The sequence below is a fragment of the Schistocerca serialis genome, chromosome 4, assembly GCF_023864345.2.
Source record: "Schistocerca serialis cubense isolate TAMUIC-IGC-003099 chromosome 4, iqSchSeri2.2, whole genome shotgun sequence".
Taxonomy (NCBI): domain Eukaryota; kingdom Metazoa; phylum Arthropoda; class Insecta; order Orthoptera; family Acrididae; genus Schistocerca; species Schistocerca serialis.
Window position 1 is genome coordinate 194,647,451 of NC_064641.1, and position 18,854 is coordinate 194,666,304.

An 18,854-nucleotide genomic window follows, 5' to 3' on the forward strand; every position below is an offset into this window, starting at 1 on the left:
TGCCTTAAAGCGACCGCTCATCACTATCGTGTGAGTAACCTTGCGGCCGCGGCGACGAGTCTTGCCCAAAGACGCAGCGTGCGTGGAGGCGCTGCCCGAACGCGTGTGGATGCACCCTCCTACCTCGTAAAGCGCCTACAGCTACTATCACCGTGGGCCGCTGCCGGCGGGCGGGAAGCCGACACAGCGCGGCGTTACGAGCAGCGGCTGTGCGGTGGTGGTGTAATGGTGAGCATAGTTGCCTTCCCAGCCGTTGATCCGGGTTCGATTCCCGGCCACCGCAACGGGCGCAAATTTTTACGTCTGAGTATGTGAGCCACGTGCTGTTACATTAACGTTTTCTTTCCGTCGTTGCTCCACTCCAGGCCATCCTGTAGTATGTCCCGACTTGTCCCGACTTTGCTCGGCTGACGCGAAAGCTGACGCTTGGAATTCGCCCTTATCAAGAGGACAGGCGATATAAACGGCTGTGAGAGGTGAGGTGTAGCGAAGTACAGGCAAACTGCGAAGTTTTGTGCTCCTTCTTCTTAAACAAAAAAATAAAAAAAAAAGAGACGCAGTCGGTAGGACTCGAACCTACGCTCCCAGAGGGAATCTGATTTCTAGTCAGACGCCTTAACCACTCGGCCACGACTGCTCGCAGCCAAAAGTCCCCTCGAATCGTGAAAAATCAAACCGTTCTGCGCAGAATGTTGACAGGAAACGAACTCCGTGCACTGATTACGGCAGGGCTACCAGCGCTACGAGACGAGCCATTACGGAAGCGTTAAAATCTTCGCCCGGACAGGGACTCGAACCCTGGACCCTTAGGTTAAAAGCCTAATGCTCTACCGACTGAGCTATCCGGGCTCACGCTTGCTGTGGATGGAGCAGCTGCAGGCAATGTGAATAACTGGAACGCGTGTGTAGGCGTACTACGGTAATTGCTGGCTTCTGGCGCAACTGGCGACTTCACCGACTTGCCACTGACGCTGGTAGCAGCCCAACAGCGGACCAGTGCCTCTTCTCCCTTTACCCCGGTGCTGACAGTAATTGCATCTCGTGCCTGTTTTCCCCGATTACGCTCGGTTGAAGCTCCGGAAGGAGGGCGACAAACGAGGGTTGGAGGGCCAAAACATGGAGGGTCGTGTGCGCAAAAACTTCCCTTCCGGTACCGGGAATCGAACCCGGGCCTCCTGGGTGAAAGCCAGGTATCCTAGCCACTAGACCACACCGGATTTGCTCGATAAACGTCAGATTTACTCCCTCTCCTCTCGCTTTTCGTGCTGAATCCGGACTTAGTGGTGTTCTCTGTTTGCGAGCATATTTGCGCTTGCAGACTGGCATGGCGCACAGCTCGAAACTGACAATTCATTGCAGTTTGCATCATATTTTACTCACAACAGGGGAGGAGAAAGGTCAAAGCTGTACCTTGCCATAGCTGGATGTAAACATTTTAACGCTGAGGCGTGGGCTCCTTGTGGATAACAAACGACAATTCAGTTCGTTCCCTAGCAACAGCAACGCCGTTAATTCAGCCATGATGTACAGCAAATTAAATGCCCCGGGTGAGGATCGAACTCACGACCTTAAGATTATGAGACTTACGCGCTACCCACTGCGCTACCGAGGCACGTTTGCAAGCAACGTCCCAGGAAACTTGGTAAGTCTCGCATATTAGAGATAGACAGTTTGCGCTTTCTCAAGAATCTGTTGTGTTGCTACACGTGCTTTCCCGAATTGCTAGATTAAACTGCTGCCGCGGCTTTTTCAACGGAAAGCAGCACTGCCTGAGGTTACAGTACATCGCCCTTGCGGCACCTGAACACAGCGGCCTGTAGGGCCAGGCTGACGCTAGAGTTCAGAAATAGCACGCGTCCGTCCAAGTACGGTCTCTTGCGTGCTGCGTGTTTGGTTCTTCTCACAGCGAATCCTGCTATACATTCCTGAGGCTGACGCAGCTCAAACGAGCAATCGGCGCGGCAGCATTATAGCGAGAACAGCAAAACGATGCATCGGCCGGGAATCGAACCCGGGCCGCCCGAGTGGTAGGCGAACAACCTACCACTTTTTTAGTTGTTGTTCTCATTTTTTTAGTTGCATTTGTTGGGGGCGGTCGGCCGTGCTTCCCGAGCATATTCCAGAGTAGCTGTCTGCAGGGAAAGTGGGATTGCCACCCAACGACGCCGGATACAGCCGAAAAAAGTGCTACACACGCGGAGTCCCCCACTACACTGCCTTAAAGCGACCGCTCATCACTATCGTGTGAGTAACCTTGCGGCCGCGGCGACGAGTCTTGCCCAAAGACGCAGCGTGCGTGGAGGCGCTGCCCGAACGCGTGTGGATGCACCCTCCTACCTCGTAAAGCGCCTACAGCTACTATCACCGTGGGCCGCTGCCGGCGGGCGGGAAGCCGACACAGCGCGGCGTTACGAGCAGCGGCTGTGCGGTGGTGGTGTAATGGTGAGCATAGTTGCCTTCCCAGCAGTTGATCCGGGTTCGATTCCCGGCCACCGCAACGGGCGCAAATTTTTACGTCTGAGTATGTGAGCCACGTGCTGTTACATTAACGTTTTCTTTCCGTCGTTGCTCCACTCCAGGCCATCCTGTAGTATGTCCCGACTTGTCCCGACTTTGCTCGGCTGACGCGAAAGCTGACGCTTGGAATTCGCCCTTATCAAGAGGACAGGCGATATAAACGGCTGTGAGAGGTGAGGTGTAGCGAAGTACAGGCAAACTGCGAAGTTTTGTGCTCCTTCTTCTTAAACAAAAAAATAAAAAAAAAAGAGACGCAGTCGGTAGGACTCGAACCTACGCTCCCAGAGGGAATCTGATTTCTAGTCAGACGCCTTAACCACTCGGCCACGACTGCTCGCAGCCAAAAGTCCCCTCGAATCGTGAAAAATCAAACCGTTCTGCGCAGAATGTTGACAGGAAACGAACTCCGTGCACTGATTACGGCAGGGCTACCAGCGCTACGAGACGAGCCATTACGGAAGCGTTAAAATCTTCGCCCGGACAGGGACTCGAACCCTGGACCCTTAGGTTAAAAGCCTAATGCTCTACCGACTGAGCTATCCGGGCTCACGCTTGCTGTGGATGGAGCAGCTGCAGGCAATGTGAATAACTGGAACGCGTGTGTAGGCGTACTACGGTAATTGCTGGCTTCTGGCGCAACTGGCGACTTCACCGACTTGCCACTGACGCTGGTAGCAGCCCAACAGCGGACCAGTGCCTCTTCTCCCTTTACCCCGGTGCTGACAGTAATTGCATCTCGTGCCTGTTTTCCCCGATTACGCTCGGTTGAAGCTCCGGAAGGAGGGCGACAAACGAGGGTTGGAGGGCCAAAACATGGAGGGTCGTGTGCGCAAAAACTTCCCTTCCGGTACCGGGAATCGAACCCGGGCCTCCTGGGTGAAAGCCAGGTATCCTAGCCACTAGACCACACCGGATTTGCTCGATAAACGTCAGATTTACTCCCTCTCCTCTCGCTTTTCGTGCTGAATCCGGACTTAGTGGTGTTCTCTGTTTGCGAGCATATTTGCGCTTGCAGACTGGCATGGCGCACAGCTCGAAACTGACAATTCATTGCAGTTTGCATCATATTTTACTCACAACAGGGGAGGAGAAAGGTCAAAGCTGTACCTTGCCATAGCTGGATGTAAACATTTTAACGCTGAGGCGTGGGCTCCTTGTGGATAACAAACGACAATTCAGTTCGTTCCCTAGCAACAGCAACGCCGTTAATTCAGCCATGATGTACAGCAAATTAAATGCCCCGGGTGAGGATCGAACTCACGACCTTAAGATTATGAGACTTACGCGCTACCCACTGCGCTACCGAGGCACGTTTGCAAGCAACGTCCCAGGAAACTTGGTAAGTCTCGCATATTAGAGATAGACAGTTTGCGCTTTCTCAAGAATCTGTTGTGTTGCTACACGTGCTTTCCCGAATTGCTAGATTAAACTGCTGCCGCGGCTTTTTCAACGGAAAGCAGCACTGCCTGAGGTTACAGTACATCGCCCTTGCGGCACCTGAACACAGCGGCCTGTAGGGCCAGGCTGACGCTAGAGTTCAGAAATAGCACGCGTCCGTCCAAGTACGGTCTCTTGCGTGCTGCGTGTTTGGTTCTTCTCACAGCGAATCCTGCTATACATTCCTGAGGCTGACGCAGCTCAAACGAGCAATCGGCGCGGCAGCATTATAGCGAGAACAGCAAAACGATGCATCGGCCGGGAATCGAACCCGGGCCGCCCGAGTGGTAGGCGAACAACCTACCACTTTTTTAGTTGTTGTTCTCATTTTTTTAGTTGCATTTGTTGGGGGCGGTCGGCCGTGCTTCCCGAGCATATTCCAGAGTAGCTGTCTGCAGGGAAAGTGGGATTGCCACCCAACGACGCCGGATACAGCCGAAAAAAGTGCTACACACGCGGAGTCCCCCACTACACTGCCTTAAAGCGACCGCTCATCACTATCGTGTGAGTAACCTTGCGGCCGCGGCGACGAGTCTTGCCCAAAGACGCAGCGTGCGTAGAGGCGCTGCCCGAACGCGTGTGGATGCACCCTCCTACCTCGTAAAGCGCCTACAGCTACTATCACCGTGGGCCGCTGCCGGCGGGCGGGAAGCCGACACAGCGCGGCGTTACGAGCAGCGGCTGTGCGGTGGTGGTGTAATGGTGAGCATAGTTGCCTTCCCAGCCGTTGATCCGGGTTCGATTCCCGGCCACCGCAACGGGCGCAAATTTTTACGTCTGAGTATGTGAGCCACGTGCTGTTACATTAACGTTTTCTTTCCGTCGTTGCTCCACTCCAGGCCATCCTGTAGTATGTCCCGACTTGTCCCGACTTTGCTCGGCTGACGCGAAAGCTGACGCTTGGAATTCGCCCTTATCAAGAGGACAGGCGATATAAACGGCTGTGAGAGGTGAGGTGTAGCGAAGTACAGGCAAACTGCGAAGTTTTGTGCTCCTTCTTCTTAAACAAAAAAATAAAAAAAAAAGAGACGCAGTCGGTAGGACTCGAACCTACGCTCCCAGAGGGAATCTGATTTCTAGTCAGACGCCTTAACCACTCGGCCACGACTGCTCGCAGCCAAAAGTCCCCTCGAATCGTGAAAAATCAAACCGTTCTGCGCAGAATGTTGACAGGAAACGAACTCCGTGCACTGATTACGGCAGGGCTACCAGCGCTACGAGACGAGCCATTACGGAAGCGTTAAAATCTTCGCCCGGACAGGGACTCGAACCCTGGACCCTTAGGTTAAAAGCCTAATGCTCTACCGACTGAGCTATCCGGGCTCACGCTTGCTGTGGATGGAGCAGCTGCAGGCAATGTGAATAACTGGAACGCGTGTGTAGGCGTACTACGGTAATTGCTGGCTTCTGGCGCAACTGGCGACTTCACCGACTTGCCACTGACGCTGGTAGCAGCCCAACAGCGGACCAGTGCCTCTTCTCCCTTTACCCCGGTGCTGACAGTAATTGCATCTCGTGCCTGTTTTCCCCGATTACGCTCGGTTGAAGCTCCGGAAGGAGGGCGACAAACGAGGGTTGGAGGGCCAAAACATGGAGGGTCGTGTGCGCAAAAACTTCCCTTCCGGTACCGGGAATCGAACCCGGGCCTCCTGGGTGAAAGCCAGGTATCCTAGCCACTAGACCACACCGGATTTGCTCGATAAACGTCAGATTTACTCCCTCTCCTCTCGCTTTTCGTGCTGAATCCGGACTTAGTGGTGTTCTCTGTTTGCGAGCATATTTGCGCTTGCAGACTGGCATGGCGCACAGCTCGAAACTGACAATTCATTGCAGTTTGCATCATATTTTACTCACAACAGGGGAGGAGAAAGGTCAAAGCTGTACCTTGCCATAGCTGGATGTAAACATTTTAACGCTGAGGCGTGGGCTCCTTGTGGATAACAAACGACAATTCAGTTCGTTCCCTAGCAACAGCAACGCCGTTAATTCAGCCATGATGTACAGCAAATTAAATGCCCCGGGTGAGGATCGAACTCACGACCTTAAGATTATGAGACTTACGCGCTACCCACTGCGCTACCGAGGCACGTTTGCAAGCAACGTCCCAGGAAACTTGGTAAGTCTCGCATATTAGAGATAGACAGTTTGCGCTTTCTCAAGAATCTGTTGTGTTGCTACACGTGCTTTCCCGAATTGCTAGATTAAACTGCTGCCGCGGCTTTTTCAACGGAAAGCAGCACTGCCTGAGGTTACAGTACATCGCCCTTGCGGCACCTGAACACAGCGGCCTGTAGGGCCAGGCTGACGCTAGAGTTCAGAAATAGCACGCGTCCGTCCAAGTACGGTCTCTTGCGTGCTGCGTGTTTGGTTCTTCTCACAGCGAATCCTGCTATACATTCCTGAGGCTGACGCAGCTCAAACGAGCAATCGGCGCGGCAGCATTATAGCGAGAACAGCAAAACGATGCATCGGCCGGGAATCGAACCCGGGCCGCCCGAGTGGTAGGCGAACAACCTACCACTTTTTTAGTTGTTGTTCTCATTTTTTTAGTTGCATTTGTTGGGGGCGGTCGGCCGTGCTTCCCGAGCATATTCCAGAGTAGCTGTCTGCAGGGAAAGTGGGATTGCCACCCAACGACGCCGGATACAGCCGAAAAAAGTGCTACACACGCGGAGTCCCCCACTACACTGCCTTAAAGCGACCGCTCATCACTATCGTGTGAGTAACCTTGCGGCCGCGGCGACGAGTCTTGCCCAAAGACGCAGCGTGCGTGGAGGCGCTGCCCGAACGCGTGTGGATGCACCCTCCTACCTCGTAAAGCGCCTACAGCTACTATCACCGTGGGCCGCTGCCGGCGGGCGGGAAGCCGACACAGCGCGGCGTTACGAGCAGCGGCTGTGCGGTGGTGGTGTAATGGTGAGCATAGTTGCCTTCCCAGCCGTTGATCCGGGTTCGATTCCCGGCCACCGCAACGGGCGCAAATTTTTACGTCTGAGTATGTGAGCCACGTGCTGTTACATTAACGTTTTCTTTCCGTCGTTGCTCCACTCCAGGCCATCCTGTAGTATGTCCCGACTTGTCCCGACTTTGCTCGGCTGACGCGAAAGCTGACGCTTGGAATTCGCCCTTATCAAGAGGACAGGCGATATAAACGGCTGTGAGAGGTGAGGTGTAGCGAAGTACAGGCAAACTGCGAAGTTTTGTGCTCCTTCTTCTTAAACAAAAAAATAAAAAAAAAAGAGACGCAGTCGGTAGGACTCGAACCTACGCTCCCAGAGGGAATCTGATTTCTAGTCAGACGCCTTAACCACTCGGCCACGACTGCTCGCAGCCAAAAGTCCCCTCGAATCGTGAAAAATCAAACCGTTCTGCGCAGAATGTTGACAGGAAACGAACTCCGTGCACTGATTACGGCAGGGCTACCAGCGCTACGAGACGAGCCATTACGGAAGCGTTAAAATCTTCGCCCGGACAGGGACTCGAACCCTGGACCCTTAGGTTAAAAGCCTAATGCTCTACCGACTGAGCTATCCGGGCTCACGCTTGCTGTGGATGGAGCAGCTGCAGGCAATGTGAATAACTGGAACGCGTGTGTAGGCGTACTACGGTAATTGCTGGCTTCTGGCGCAACTGGCGACTTCACCGACTTGCCACTGACGCTGGTAGCAGCCCAACAGCGGACCAGTGCCTCTTCTCCCTTTACCCCGGTGCTGACAGTAATTGCATCTCGTGCCTGTTTTCCCCGATTACGCTCGGTTGAAGCTCCGGAAGGAGGGCGACAAACGAGGGTTGGAGGGCCAAAACATGGAGGGTCGTGTGCGCAAAAACTTCCCTTCCGGTACCGGGAATCGAACCCGGGCCTCCTGGGTGAAAGCCAGGTATCCTAGCCACTAGACCACACCGGATTTGCTCGATAAACGTCAGATTTACTCCCTCTCCTCTCGCTTTTCGTGCTGAATCCGGACTTAGTGGTGTTCTCTGTTTGCGAGCATATTTGCGCTTGCAGACTGGCATGGCGCACAGCTCGAAACTGACAATTCATTGCAGTTTGCATCATATTTTACTCACAACAGGGGAGGAGAAAGGTCAAAGCTGTACCTTGCCATAGCTGGATGTAAACATTTTAACGCTGAGGCGTGGGCTCCTTGTGGATAACAAACGACAATTCAGTTCGTTCCCTAGCAACAGCAACGCCGTTAATTCAGCCATGATGTACAGCAAATTAAATGCCCCGGGTGAGGATCGAACTCACGACCTTAAGATTATGAGACTTACGCGCTACCCACTGCGCTACCGAGGCACGTTTGCAAGCAACGTCCCAGGAAACTTGGTAAGTCTCGCATATTAGAGATAGACAGTTTGCGCTTTCTCAAGAATCTGTTGTGTTGCTACACGTGCTTTCCCGAATTGCTAGATTAAACTGCTGCCGCGGCTTTTTCAACGGAAAGCAGCACTGCCTGAGGTTACAGTACATCGCCCTTGCGGCACCTGAACACAGCGGCCTGTAGGGCCAGGCTGACGCTAGAGTTCAGAAATAGCACGCGTCCGTCCAAGTACGGTCTCTTGCGTGCTGCGTGTTTGGTTCTTCTCACAGCGAATCCTGCTATACATTCCTGAGGCTGACGCAGCTCAAACGAGCAATCGGCGCGGCAGCATTATAGCGAGAACAGCAAAACGATGCATCGGCCGGGAATCGAACCCGGGCCGCCCGAGTGGTAGGCGAACAACCTACCACTTTTTTAGTTGTTGTTCTCATTTTTTTAGTTGCATTTGTTGGGGGCGGTCGGCCGTGCTTCCCGAGCATATTCCAGAGTAGCTGTCTGCAGGGAAAGTGGGATTGCCACCCAACGACGCCGGATACAGCCGAAAAAAGTGCTACACACGCGGAGTCCCCCACTACACTGCCTTAAAGCGACCGCTCATCACTATCGTGTGAGTAACCTTGCGGCCGCGGCGACGAGTCTTGCCCAAAGACGCAGCGTGCGTGGAGGCGCTGCCCGAACGCGTGTGGATGCACCCTCCTACCTCGTAAAGCGCCTACAGCTACTATCACCGTGGGCCGCTGCCGGCGGGCGGGAAGCCGACACAGCGCGGCGTTACGAGCAGCGGCTGTGCGGTGGTGGTGTAATGGTGAGCATAGTTGCCTTCCCAGCCGTTGATCCGGGTTCGATTCCCGGCCACCGCAACGGGCGCAAATTTTTACGTCTGAGTATGTGAGCCACGTGCTGTTACATTAACGTTTTCTTTCCGTCGTTGCTCCACTCCAGGCCATCCTGTAGTATGTCCCGACTTGTCCCGACTTTGCTCGGCTGACGCGAAAGCTGACGCTTGGAATTCGCCCTTATCAAGAGGACAGGCGATATAAACGGCTGTGAGAGGTGAGGTGTAGCGAAGTACAGGCAAACTGCGAAGTTTTGTGCTCCTTCTTCTTAAACAAAAAAATAAAAAAAAAAGAGACGCAGTCGGTAGGACTCGAACCTACGCTCCCAGAGGGAATCTGATTTCTAGTCAGACGCCTTAACCACTCGGCCACGACTGCTCGCAGCCAAAAGTCCCCTCGAATCGTGAAAAATCAAACCGTTCTGCGCAGAATGTTGACAGGAAACGAACTCCGTGCACTGATTACGGCAGGGCTACCAGCGCTACGAGACGAGCCATTACGGAAGCGTTAAAATCTTCGCCCGGACAGGGACTCGAACCCTGGACCCTTAGGTTAAAAGCCTAATGCTCTACCGACTGAGCTATCCGGGCTCACGCTTGCTGTGGATGGAGCAGCTGCAGGCAATGTGAATAACTGGAACGCGTGTGTAGGCGTACTACGGTAATTGCTGGCTTCTGGCGCAACTGGCGACTTCACCGACTTGCCACTGACGCTGGTAGCAGCCCAACAGCGGACCAGTGCCTCTTCTCCCTTTACCCCGGTGCTGACAGTAATTGCATCTCGTGCCTGTTTTCCCCGATTACGCTCGGTTGAAGCTCCGGAAGGAGGGCGACAAACGAGGGTTGGAGGGCCAAAACATGGAGGGTCGTGTGCGCAAAAACTTCCCTTCCGGTACCGGGAATCGAACCCGGGCCTCCTGGGTGAAAGCCAGGTATCCTAGCCACTAGACCACACCGGATTTGCTCGATAAACGTCAGATTTACTCCCTCTCCTCTCGCTTTTCATGCTGAATCCGGACTTAGTGGTGTTCTCTGTTTGCGAGCATATTTGCGCTTGCAGACTGGCATGGCGCACAGCTCGAAACTGACAATTCATTGCAGTTTGCATCATATTTTACTCACAACAGGGGAGGAGAAAGGTCAAAGCTGTACCTTGCCATAGCTGGATGTAAACATTTTAACGCTGAGGCGTGGGCTCCTTGTGGATAACAAACGACAATTCAGTTCGTTCCCTAGCAACAGCAACGCCGTTAATTCAGCCATGATGTACAGCAAATTAAATGCCCCGGGTGAGGATCGAACTCACGACCTTAAGATTATGAGACTTACGCGCTACCCACTGCGCTACCGAGGCACGTTTGCAAGCAACGTCCCAGGAAACTTGGTAAGTCTCGCATATTAGAGATAGACAGTTTGCGCTTTCTCAAGAATCTGTTGTGTTGCTACACGTGCTTTCCCGAATTGCTAGATTAAACTGCTGCCGCGGCTTTTTCAACGGAAAGCAGCACTGCCTGAGGTTACAGTACATCGCCCTTGCGGCACCTGAACACAGCGGCCTGTAGGGCCAGGCTGACGCTAGAGTTCAGAAATAGCACGCGTCCGTCCAAGTACGGTCTCTTGCGTGCTGCGTGTTTGGTTCTTCTCACAGCGAATCCTGCTATACATTCCTGAGGCTGACGCAGCTCAAACGAGCAATCGGCGCGGCAGCATTATAGCGAGAACAGCAAAACGATGCATCGGCCGGGAATCGAACCCGGGCCGCCCGAGTGGTAGGCGAACAACCTACCACTTTTTTAGTTGTTGTTCTCATTTTTTTAGTTGCATTTGTTGGGGGCGGTCGGCCGTGCTTCCCGAGCATATTCCAGAGTAGCTGTCTGCAGGGAAAGTGGGATTGCCACCCAACGACGCCGGATACAGCCGAAAAAAGTGCTACACACGCGGAGTCCCCCACTACACTGCCTTAAAGCGACCGCTCATCACTATCGTGTGAGTAACCTTGCGGCCGCGGCGACGAGTCTTGCCCAAAGACGCAGCGTGCGTGGAGGCGCTGCCCGAACGCGTGTGGATGCACCCTCCTACCTCGTAAAGCGCCTACAGCTACTATCACCGTGGGCCGCTGCCGGCGGGCGGGAAGCCGACACAGCGCGGCGTTACGAGCAGCGGCTGTGCGGTGGTGGTGTAATGGTGAGCATAGTTGCCTTCCCAGCCGTTGATCCGGGTTCGATTCCCGGCCACCGCAACGGGCGCAAATTTTTACGTCTGAGTATGTGAGCCACGTGCTGTTACATTAACGTTTTCTTTCCGTCGTTGCTCCACTCCAGGCCATCCTGTAGTATGTCCCGACTTGTCCCGACTTTGCTCGGCTGACGCGAAAGCTGACGCTTGGAATTCGCCCTTATCAAGAGGACAGGCGATATAAACGGCTGTGAGAGGTGAGGTGTAGCGAAGTACAGGCAAACTGCGAAGTTTTGTGCTCCTTCTTCTTAAACAAAAAAATAAAAAAAAAAGAGACGCAGTCGGTAGGACTCGAACCTACGCTCCCAGAGGGAATCTGATTTCTAGTCAGACGCCTTAACCACTCGGCCACGACTGCTCGCAGCCAAAAGTCCCCTCGAATCGTGAAAAATCAAACCGTTCTGCGCAGAATGTTGACAGGAAACGAACTCCGTGCACTGATTACGGCAGGGCTACCAGCGCTACGAGACGAGCCATTACGGAAGCGTTAAAATCTTCGCCCGGACAGGGACTCGAACCCTGGACCCTTAGGTTAAAAGCCTAATGCTCTACCGACTGAGCTATCCGGGCTCACGCTTGCTGTGGATGGAGCAGCTGCAGGCAATGTGAATAACTGGAACGCGTGTGTAGGCGTACTACGGTAATTGCTGGCTTCTGGCGCAACTGGCGACTTCACCGACTTGCCACTGACGCTGGTAGCAGCCCAACAGCGGACCAGTGCCTCTTCTCCCTTTACCCCGGTGCTGACAGTAATTGCATCTCGTGCCTGTTTTCCCCGATTACGCTCGGTTGAAGCTCCGGAAGGAGGGCGACAAACGAGGGTTGGAGGGCCAAAACATGGAGGGTCGTGTGCGCAAAAACTTCCCTTCCGGTACCGGGAATCGAACCCGGGCCTCCTGGGTGAAAGCCAGGTATCCTAGCCACTAGACCACACCGGATTTGCTCGATAAACGTCAGATTTACTCCCTCTCCTCTCGCTTTTCGTGCTGAATCCGGACTTAGTGGTGTTCTCTGTTTGCGAGCATATTTGCGCTTGCAGACTGGCATGGCGCACAGCTCGAAACTGACAATTCATTGCAGTTTGCATCATATTTTACTCACAACAGGGGAGGAGAAAGGTCAAAGCTGTACCTTGCCATAGCTGGATGTAAACATTTTAACGCTGAGGCGTGGGCTCCTTGTGGATAACAAACGACAATTCAGTTCGTTCCCTAGCAACAGCAACGCCGTTAATTCAGCCATGATGTACAGCAAATTAAATGCCCCGGGTGAGGATCGAACTCACGACCTTAAGATTATGAGACTTACGCGCTACCCACTGCGCTACCGAGGCACGTTTGCAAGCAACGTCCCAGGAAACTTGGTAAGTCTCGCATATTAGAGATAGACAGTTTGCGCTTTCTCAAGAATCTGTTGTGTTGCTACACGTGCTTTCCCGAATTGCTAGATTAAACTGCTGCCGCGGCTTTTTCAACGGAAAGCAGCACTGCCTGAGGTTACAGTACATCGCCCTTGCGGCACCTGAACACAGCGGCCTGTAGGGCCAGGCTGACGCTAGAGTTCAGAAATAGCACGCGTCCGTCCAAGTACGGTCTCTTGCGTGCTGCGTGTTTGGTTCTTCTCACAGCGAATCCTGCTATACATTCCTGAGGCTGACGCAGCTCAAACGAGCAATCGGCGCGGCAGCATTATAGCGAGAACAGCAAAACGATGCATCGGCCGGGAATCGAACCCGGGCCGCCCGAGTGGTAGGCGAACAACCTACCACTTTTTTAGTTGTTGTTCTCATTTTTTTAGTTGCATTTGTTGGGGGCGGTCGGCCGTGCTTCCCGAGCATATTCCAGAGTAGCTGTCTGCAGGGAAAGTGGGATTGCCACCCAACGACGCCGGATACAGCCGAAAAAAGTGCTACACACGCGGAGTCCCCCACTACACTGCCTTAAAGCGACCGCTCATCACTATCGTGTGAGTAACCTTGCGGCCGCGGCGACGAGTCTTGCCCAAAGACGCAGCGTGCGTGGAGGCGCTGCCCGAACGCGTGTGGATGCACCCTCCTACCTCGTAAAGCGCCTACAGCTACTATCACCGTGGGCCGCTGCCGGCGGGCGGGAAGCCGACACAGCGCGGCGTTACGAGCAGCGGCTGTGCGGTGGTGATGTAATGGTGAGCATAGTTGCCTTCCCAGCCGTTGATCCGGGTTCGATTCCCGGCCACCGCAACGGGCGCAAATTTTTACGTCTGAGTATGTGAGCCACGTGCTGTTACATTAACGTTTTCTTTCCGTCGTTGCTCCACTCCAGGCCATCCTGTAGTATGTCCCGACTTGTCCCGACTTTGCTCGGCTGACGCGAAAGCTGACGCTTGGAATTCGCCCTTATCAAGAGGACAGGCGATATAAACGGCTGTGAGAGGTGAGGTGTAGCGAAGTACAGGCAAACTGCGAAGTTTTGTGCTCCTTCTTCTTAAACAAAAAAATAAAAAAAAAAGAGACGCAGTCGGTAGGACTCGAACCTACGCTCCCAGAGGGAATCTGATTTCTAGTCAGACGCCTTAACCACTCGGCCACGACTGCTCGCAGCCAAAAGTCCCCTCGAATCGTGAAAAATCAAACCGTTCTGCGCAGAATGTTGACAGGAAACGAACTCCGTGCACTGATTACGGCAGGGCTACCAGCGCTACGAGACGAGCCATTACGGAAGCGTTAAAATCTTCGCCCGGACAGGGACTCGAACCCTGGACCCTTAGGTTAAAAGCCTAATGCTCTACCGACTGAGCTATCCGGGCTCACGCTTGCTGTGGATGGAGCAGCTGCAGGCAATGTGAATAACTGGAACGCGTGTGTAGGCGTACTACGGTAATTGCTGGCTTCTGGCGCAACTGGCGACTTCACCGACTTGCCACTGACGCTGGTAGCAGCCCAACAGCGGACCAGTGCCTCTTCTCCCTTTACCCCGGTGCTGACAGTAATTGCATCTCGTGCCTGTTTTCCCCGATTACGCTCGGTTGAAGCTCCGGAAGGAGGGCGACAAACGAGGGTTGGAGGGCCAAAACATGGAGGGTCGTGTGCGCAAAAACTTCCCTTCCGGTACCGGGAATCGAACCCGGGCCTCCTGGGTGAAAGCCAGGTATCCTAGCCACTAGACCACACCGGATTTGCTCGATAAACGTCAGATTTACTCCCTCTCCTCTCGCTTTTCGTGCTGAATCCGGACTTAGTGGTGTTCTCTGTTTGCGAGCATATTTGCGCTTGCAGACTGGCATGGCGCACAGCTCGAAACTGACAATTCATTGCAGTTTGCATCATATTTTACTCACAACAGGGGAGGAGAAAGGTCAAAGCTGTACCTTGCCATAGCTGGATGTAAACATTTTAACGCTGAGGCGTGGGCTCCTTGTGGATAACAAACGACAATTCAGTTCGTTCCCTAGCAACAGCAACGCCGTTAATTCAGCCATGATGTACAGCAAATTAAATGCCCCGGGTGAGGATCGAACTCACGACCTTAAGATTATGAGACTTACGCGCTACCCACTGCGCTACCGAGGCACGTTTGCAAGCAACGTCCCAGGAAACTTGGTAAGTCTCGCATATTAGAGATAGACAGTTTGCGCTTTCTCAAGAATCTGTTGTGTTGCTACACGTGCTTTCCCGAATTGCTAGATTAAACTGCTGCCGCGGCTTTTTCAACGGAAAGCAGCACTGCCTGAGGTTACAGTACATCGCCCTTGCGGCACCTGAACACAGCGGCCTGTAGGGCCAGGCTGACGCTAGAGTTCAGAAATAGCACGCGTCCGTCCAAGTACGGTCTCTTGCGTGCTGCGTGTTTGGTTCTTCTCACAGCGAATCCTGCTATACATTCCTGAGGCTGACGCAGCTCAAACGAGCAATCGGCGCGGCAGCATTATAGCGAGAACAGCAAAACGATGCATCGGCCGGGAATCGAACCCGGGCCGCCCGAGTGGTAGGCGAACAACCTACCACTTTTTTAGTTGTTGTTCTCATTTTTTTAGTTGCATTTGTTGGGGGCGGTCGGCCGTGCTTCCCGAGCATATTCCAGAGTAGCTGTCTGCAGGGAAAGTGGGATTGCCACCCAACGACGCCGGATACAGCCGAAAAAAGTGCTACACACGCGGAGTCCCCCACTACACTGCCTTAAAGCGACCGCTCATCACTATCGTGTGAGTAACCTTGCGGCCGCGGCGACGAGTCTTGCCCAAAGACGCAGCGTGCGTGGAGGCGCTGCCCGAACGCGTGTGGATGCACCCTCCTACCTCGTAAAGCGCCTACAGCTACTATCACCGTGGGCCGCTGCCGGCGGGCGGGAAGCCGACACAGCGCGGCGTTACGAGCAGCGGCTGTGCGGTGGTGGTGTAATGGTGAGCATAGTTGCCTTCCCAGCCGTTGATCCGGGTTCGATTCCCGGCCACCGCAACGGGCGCAAATTTTTACGTCTGAGTATGTGAGCCACGTGCTGTTACATTAACGTTTTCTTTCCGTCGTTGCTCCACTCCAGGCCATCCTGTAGTATGTCCCGACTTGTCCCGACTTTGCTCGGCTGACGCGAAAGCTGACGCTTGGAATTCGCCCTTATCAAGAGGACAGGCGATATAAACGGCTGTGAGAGGTGAGGTGTAGCGAAGTACAGGCAAACTGCGAAGTTTTGTGCTCCTTCTTCTTAAACAAAAAAATAAAAAAAAAAGAGACGCAGTCGGTAGGACTCGAACCTACGCTCCCAGAGGGAATCTGATTTCTAGTCAGACGCCTTAACCACTCGGCCACGACTGCTCGCAGCCAAAAGTCCCCTCGAATCGTGAAAAATCAAACCGTTCTGCGCAGAATGTTGACAGGAAACGAACTCCGTGCACTGATTACGGCAGGGCTACCAGCGCTACGAGACGAGCCATTACGGAAGCGTTAAAATCTTCGCCCGGACAGGGACTCGAACCCTGGACCCTTAGGTTAAAAGCCTAATGCTCTACCGACTGAGCTATCCGGGCTCACGCTTGCTGTGGATGGAGCAGCTGCAGGCAATGTGAATAACTGGAACGCGTGTGTAGGCGTACTACGGTAATTGCTGGCTTCTGGCGCAACTGGCGACTTCACCGACTTGCCACTGACGCTGGTAGCAGCCCAACAGCGGACCAGTGCCTCTTCTCCCTTTACCCCGGTGCTGACAGTAATTGCATCTCGTGCCTGTTTTCCCCGATTACGCTCGGTTGAAGCTCCGGAAGGAGGGCGACAAACGAGGGTTGGAGGGCCAAAACATGGAGGGTCGTGTGCGCAAAAACTTCCCTTCCGGTACCGGGAATCGAACCCGGGCCTCCTGGGTGAAAGCCAGGTATCCTAGCCACTAGACCACACCGGATTTGCTCGATAAACGTCAGATTTACTCCCTCTCCTCTCGCTTTTCGTGCTGAATCCGGACTTAGTGGTGTTCTCTGTTTGCGAGCATATTTGCGCTTGCAGACTGGCATGGCGCACAGCTCGAAACTGACAATTCATTGCAGTTTGCATCATATTTTACTCACAACAGGGGAGGAGAAAGGTCAAAGCTGTACCTTGCCATAGCTGGATGTAAACATTTTAACGCTGAGGCGTGGGCTCCTTGTGGATAACAAACGACAATTCAGTTCGTTCCCTAGCAACAGCAACGCCGTTAATTCAGCCATGATGTACAGCAAATTAAATGCCCCGGGTGAGGATCGAACTCACGACCTTAAGATTATGAGACTTACGCGCTACCCACTGCGCTACCGAGGCACGTTTGCAAGCAACGTCCCAGGAAACTTGGTAAGTCTCGCATATTAGAGATAGACAGTTTGCGCTTTCTCAAGAATCTGTTGTGTTGCTACACGTGCTTTCCCGAATTGCTAGATTAAACTGCTGCCGCGGCTTTTTCAACGGAAAGCAGCACTGCCTGAGGTTACAGTACATCGCCCTTGCGGCACCTGAACACAGCGGCCTGTAGGGCCAGGCTGACGCTAGAGTTCAGAAATAGCACGCGTCCGTCCAAGTACGGTCTCTTGCGTGCTGCGTGTTTGGTTCTTCTCACAGCGAATCCTGCTATACATTCCTGAGGCTGACGCAGCTCAAACGAGCAATCGGCGCGGCAGCATTATAGCGAGAACAGCAAAACGATGCATCGGCCGGGAATCGAACCCGGGCCGCCCGAGTGGTAGGCGAACAACCTACCACTTTTTTAGTTGTTGTTCTCATTTTTTTAGTTGCATTTGTTGGGGGCGGTCGGCCGTGCTTCCCGAGCATATTCCAGAGTAGCTGTCTGCAGGGAAAGTGGGATTGCCACCCAACGACGCCGGATACAGCCGAAAAAAGTGCTACACACGCGGAGTCCCCCACTACACTGCCTTAAAGCGACCGCTCATCACTATCGTGTGAGTAACCTTGCGGCCGCGGCGACGAGTCTTGCCCAAAGACGCAGCGTGCGTGGAGGCGCTGCCCGAACGCGTGTGGATGCACCCTCCTACCTCGTAAAGCGCCTACAGCTACTATCACCGTGGGCCGCTGCCGGCGGGCGGGAAGCCGACACAGCGCGGCGTTACGAGCAGCGGCTGTGCGGTGGTGGTGTAATGGTGAGCATAGTTGCCTTCCCAGCCGTTGATCCGGGTTCGATTCCCGGCCACCGCAACGGGCGCAAATTTTTACGTCTGAGTATGTGAGCCACGTGCTGTTACATTAACGTTTTCTTTCCGTCGTTGCTCCACTCCAGGCCATCCTGTAGTATGTCCCGACTTGTCCCGACTTTGCTCGGCTGACGCGAAAGCTGACGCTTGGAATTCGCCCTTATCAAGAGGACAGGCGATATAAACGGCTGTGAGAGGTGAGGTGTAGCGAAGTACAGGCAAACTGCGAAGTTTTGTGCTCCTTCTTCTTAAACAAAAAAATAAAAAAAAAAGAGACGCAGTCGGTAGGACTCGAACCTACGCTCCCAGAGGGAATCTGATTTCTAGTCAGACGCCTTAACCACTCGGCCACGACTGCTCGCAGCCAAAAGTCCCCTCGAATCGTGAAAAATCAAACCGTTCTGCGCAGAATGTTGACAGGAAACGAACTCCGTGCACTGATTACGGCAGGGCTACCAGCGCTACGAGACGAGCCATTACGGAAGCGTTAAAATCTTCGCCCGGACAGGGACTCGAACCCTGGACCCTTAGGTTAAAAGCCTAATGCTCTACCGACTGAGCTATCCGGGCTCACGCTTGCTGTGGATGGAGCAGCTGCAGGCAATGTGAATAACTGGAACGCGTGTGTAGGCGTACTACGGTAATTGCTGGCTTCTGGCGCAACTGGCGACTTCACCGACTTGCCACTGACGCTGGTAGCAGCCCAACAGCGGACCAGTGCCTCTTCTCCCTTTACCCCGGTGCTGACAGTAATTGCATCTCGTGCCTGTTTTCCCCGATTACGCTCGGTTGAAGCTCCGGAAGGAGGGCGACAAACGAGGGTTGGAGGGCCAAAACATGGAGGGTCGTGTGCGCAAAAACTT

General features: G+C 53.7%; 42 non-coding genes across 42 annotated transcripts; 8 read left to right on the forward strand and 34 right to left on the reverse strand.

Annotated features, from left to right (window-relative positions):
- The first annotated feature begins 211 nt into the window (after nt 1-211).
- On the forward strand, nt 212-283 carry Trnag-ucc (transfer RNA glycine (anticodon UCC)). The gene has a single exon. It is a non-coding gene; the product is annotated as a tRNA-Gly (tRNA).
- A 272-nt stretch (nt 284-555) lies between these two features.
- Nucleotides 556-637, reverse strand: Trnas-aga (transfer RNA serine (anticodon AGA)). Its single transcript has one exon. It is a non-coding gene; the product is annotated as a tRNA-Ser (tRNA).
- A 139-nt stretch (nt 638-776) lies between these two features.
- On the reverse strand, nt 777-849 carry Trnak-uuu (transfer RNA lysine (anticodon UUU)). Its single transcript has one exon. It is a non-coding gene; the product is annotated as a tRNA-Lys (tRNA).
- A 296-nt stretch (nt 850-1,145) lies between these two features.
- On the reverse strand, nt 1,146-1,217 carry Trnae-uuc (transfer RNA glutamic acid (anticodon UUC)). The gene has a single exon. It is a non-coding gene; the product is annotated as a tRNA-Glu (tRNA).
- A 322-nt stretch (nt 1,218-1,539) lies between these two features.
- Trnam-cau (transfer RNA methionine (anticodon CAU)) lies at nt 1,540-1,612 on the reverse strand. The gene has a single exon. It is a non-coding gene; the product is annotated as a tRNA-Met (tRNA).
- An 813-nt stretch (nt 1,613-2,425) lies between these two features.
- Nucleotides 2,426-2,497, forward strand: Trnag-ucc (transfer RNA glycine (anticodon UCC)). The gene has a single exon. It is a non-coding gene; the product is annotated as a tRNA-Gly (tRNA).
- Nucleotides 2,498-2,769: 272 nt separating this feature from the next.
- Trnas-aga (transfer RNA serine (anticodon AGA)) lies at nt 2,770-2,851 on the reverse strand. Its single transcript has one exon. It is a non-coding gene; the product is annotated as a tRNA-Ser (tRNA).
- Nucleotides 2,852-2,990: 139 nt separating this feature from the next.
- Trnak-uuu (transfer RNA lysine (anticodon UUU)) lies at nt 2,991-3,063 on the reverse strand. The gene has a single exon. It is a non-coding gene; the product is annotated as a tRNA-Lys (tRNA).
- A 296-nt stretch (nt 3,064-3,359) lies between these two features.
- Trnae-uuc (transfer RNA glutamic acid (anticodon UUC)) lies at nt 3,360-3,431 on the reverse strand. Its single transcript has one exon. It is a non-coding gene; the product is annotated as a tRNA-Glu (tRNA).
- Nucleotides 3,432-3,753: 322 nt separating this feature from the next.
- Trnam-cau (transfer RNA methionine (anticodon CAU)) lies at nt 3,754-3,826 on the reverse strand. Its single transcript has one exon. It is a non-coding gene; the product is annotated as a tRNA-Met (tRNA).
- Nucleotides 3,827-4,639: 813 nt separating this feature from the next.
- On the forward strand, nt 4,640-4,711 carry Trnag-ucc (transfer RNA glycine (anticodon UCC)). The gene has a single exon. It is a non-coding gene; the product is annotated as a tRNA-Gly (tRNA).
- A 272-nt stretch (nt 4,712-4,983) lies between these two features.
- Nucleotides 4,984-5,065, reverse strand: Trnas-aga (transfer RNA serine (anticodon AGA)). Its single transcript has one exon. It is a non-coding gene; the product is annotated as a tRNA-Ser (tRNA).
- A 139-nt stretch (nt 5,066-5,204) lies between these two features.
- Trnak-uuu (transfer RNA lysine (anticodon UUU)) lies at nt 5,205-5,277 on the reverse strand. Its single transcript has one exon. It is a non-coding gene; the product is annotated as a tRNA-Lys (tRNA).
- Nucleotides 5,278-5,573: 296 nt separating this feature from the next.
- Nucleotides 5,574-5,645, reverse strand: Trnae-uuc (transfer RNA glutamic acid (anticodon UUC)). The gene has a single exon. It is a non-coding gene; the product is annotated as a tRNA-Glu (tRNA).
- Nucleotides 5,646-5,967: 322 nt separating this feature from the next.
- Trnam-cau (transfer RNA methionine (anticodon CAU)) lies at nt 5,968-6,040 on the reverse strand. The gene has a single exon. It is a non-coding gene; the product is annotated as a tRNA-Met (tRNA).
- An 813-nt stretch (nt 6,041-6,853) lies between these two features.
- On the forward strand, nt 6,854-6,925 carry Trnag-ucc (transfer RNA glycine (anticodon UCC)). The gene has a single exon. It is a non-coding gene; the product is annotated as a tRNA-Gly (tRNA).
- Nucleotides 6,926-7,197: 272 nt separating this feature from the next.
- Nucleotides 7,198-7,279, reverse strand: Trnas-aga (transfer RNA serine (anticodon AGA)). The gene has a single exon. It is a non-coding gene; the product is annotated as a tRNA-Ser (tRNA).
- Nucleotides 7,280-7,418: 139 nt separating this feature from the next.
- Trnak-uuu (transfer RNA lysine (anticodon UUU)) lies at nt 7,419-7,491 on the reverse strand. The gene has a single exon. It is a non-coding gene; the product is annotated as a tRNA-Lys (tRNA).
- A 296-nt stretch (nt 7,492-7,787) lies between these two features.
- Nucleotides 7,788-7,859, reverse strand: Trnae-uuc (transfer RNA glutamic acid (anticodon UUC)). Its single transcript has one exon. It is a non-coding gene; the product is annotated as a tRNA-Glu (tRNA).
- A 322-nt stretch (nt 7,860-8,181) lies between these two features.
- Nucleotides 8,182-8,254, reverse strand: Trnam-cau (transfer RNA methionine (anticodon CAU)). Its single transcript has one exon. It is a non-coding gene; the product is annotated as a tRNA-Met (tRNA).
- An 813-nt stretch (nt 8,255-9,067) lies between these two features.
- On the forward strand, nt 9,068-9,139 carry Trnag-ucc (transfer RNA glycine (anticodon UCC)). Its single transcript has one exon. It is a non-coding gene; the product is annotated as a tRNA-Gly (tRNA).
- Nucleotides 9,140-9,411: 272 nt separating this feature from the next.
- Nucleotides 9,412-9,493, reverse strand: Trnas-aga (transfer RNA serine (anticodon AGA)). Its single transcript has one exon. It is a non-coding gene; the product is annotated as a tRNA-Ser (tRNA).
- A 139-nt stretch (nt 9,494-9,632) lies between these two features.
- On the reverse strand, nt 9,633-9,705 carry Trnak-uuu (transfer RNA lysine (anticodon UUU)). Its single transcript has one exon. It is a non-coding gene; the product is annotated as a tRNA-Lys (tRNA).
- Nucleotides 9,706-10,001: 296 nt separating this feature from the next.
- Nucleotides 10,002-10,073, reverse strand: Trnae-uuc (transfer RNA glutamic acid (anticodon UUC)). The gene has a single exon. It is a non-coding gene; the product is annotated as a tRNA-Glu (tRNA).
- Nucleotides 10,074-10,395: 322 nt separating this feature from the next.
- Trnam-cau (transfer RNA methionine (anticodon CAU)) lies at nt 10,396-10,468 on the reverse strand. The gene has a single exon. It is a non-coding gene; the product is annotated as a tRNA-Met (tRNA).
- Nucleotides 10,469-11,281: 813 nt separating this feature from the next.
- On the forward strand, nt 11,282-11,353 carry Trnag-ucc (transfer RNA glycine (anticodon UCC)). The gene has a single exon. It is a non-coding gene; the product is annotated as a tRNA-Gly (tRNA).
- A 272-nt stretch (nt 11,354-11,625) lies between these two features.
- Trnas-aga (transfer RNA serine (anticodon AGA)) lies at nt 11,626-11,707 on the reverse strand. The gene has a single exon. It is a non-coding gene; the product is annotated as a tRNA-Ser (tRNA).
- A 139-nt stretch (nt 11,708-11,846) lies between these two features.
- On the reverse strand, nt 11,847-11,919 carry Trnak-uuu (transfer RNA lysine (anticodon UUU)). The gene has a single exon. It is a non-coding gene; the product is annotated as a tRNA-Lys (tRNA).
- Nucleotides 11,920-12,215: 296 nt separating this feature from the next.
- Nucleotides 12,216-12,287, reverse strand: Trnae-uuc (transfer RNA glutamic acid (anticodon UUC)). Its single transcript has one exon. It is a non-coding gene; the product is annotated as a tRNA-Glu (tRNA).
- Nucleotides 12,288-12,609: 322 nt separating this feature from the next.
- Trnam-cau (transfer RNA methionine (anticodon CAU)) lies at nt 12,610-12,682 on the reverse strand. The gene has a single exon. It is a non-coding gene; the product is annotated as a tRNA-Met (tRNA).
- Nucleotides 12,683-13,839: 1,157 nt separating this feature from the next.
- Nucleotides 13,840-13,921, reverse strand: Trnas-aga (transfer RNA serine (anticodon AGA)). The gene has a single exon. It is a non-coding gene; the product is annotated as a tRNA-Ser (tRNA).
- A 139-nt stretch (nt 13,922-14,060) lies between these two features.
- On the reverse strand, nt 14,061-14,133 carry Trnak-uuu (transfer RNA lysine (anticodon UUU)). Its single transcript has one exon. It is a non-coding gene; the product is annotated as a tRNA-Lys (tRNA).
- A 296-nt stretch (nt 14,134-14,429) lies between these two features.
- On the reverse strand, nt 14,430-14,501 carry Trnae-uuc (transfer RNA glutamic acid (anticodon UUC)). Its single transcript has one exon. It is a non-coding gene; the product is annotated as a tRNA-Glu (tRNA).
- Nucleotides 14,502-14,823: 322 nt separating this feature from the next.
- Nucleotides 14,824-14,896, reverse strand: Trnam-cau (transfer RNA methionine (anticodon CAU)). The gene has a single exon. It is a non-coding gene; the product is annotated as a tRNA-Met (tRNA).
- An 813-nt stretch (nt 14,897-15,709) lies between these two features.
- On the forward strand, nt 15,710-15,781 carry Trnag-ucc (transfer RNA glycine (anticodon UCC)). The gene has a single exon. It is a non-coding gene; the product is annotated as a tRNA-Gly (tRNA).
- Nucleotides 15,782-16,053: 272 nt separating this feature from the next.
- Trnas-aga (transfer RNA serine (anticodon AGA)) lies at nt 16,054-16,135 on the reverse strand. The gene has a single exon. It is a non-coding gene; the product is annotated as a tRNA-Ser (tRNA).
- A 139-nt stretch (nt 16,136-16,274) lies between these two features.
- Trnak-uuu (transfer RNA lysine (anticodon UUU)) lies at nt 16,275-16,347 on the reverse strand. Its single transcript has one exon. It is a non-coding gene; the product is annotated as a tRNA-Lys (tRNA).
- Nucleotides 16,348-16,643: 296 nt separating this feature from the next.
- On the reverse strand, nt 16,644-16,715 carry Trnae-uuc (transfer RNA glutamic acid (anticodon UUC)). Its single transcript has one exon. It is a non-coding gene; the product is annotated as a tRNA-Glu (tRNA).
- Nucleotides 16,716-17,037: 322 nt separating this feature from the next.
- On the reverse strand, nt 17,038-17,110 carry Trnam-cau (transfer RNA methionine (anticodon CAU)). Its single transcript has one exon. It is a non-coding gene; the product is annotated as a tRNA-Met (tRNA).
- An 813-nt stretch (nt 17,111-17,923) lies between these two features.
- Nucleotides 17,924-17,995, forward strand: Trnag-ucc (transfer RNA glycine (anticodon UCC)). Its single transcript has one exon. It is a non-coding gene; the product is annotated as a tRNA-Gly (tRNA).
- Nucleotides 17,996-18,267: 272 nt separating this feature from the next.
- On the reverse strand, nt 18,268-18,349 carry Trnas-aga (transfer RNA serine (anticodon AGA)). The gene has a single exon. It is a non-coding gene; the product is annotated as a tRNA-Ser (tRNA).
- Nucleotides 18,350-18,488: 139 nt separating this feature from the next.
- Nucleotides 18,489-18,561, reverse strand: Trnak-uuu (transfer RNA lysine (anticodon UUU)). Its single transcript has one exon. It is a non-coding gene; the product is annotated as a tRNA-Lys (tRNA).
- Nucleotides 18,562-18,854: the final 293 nt, after the last annotated feature.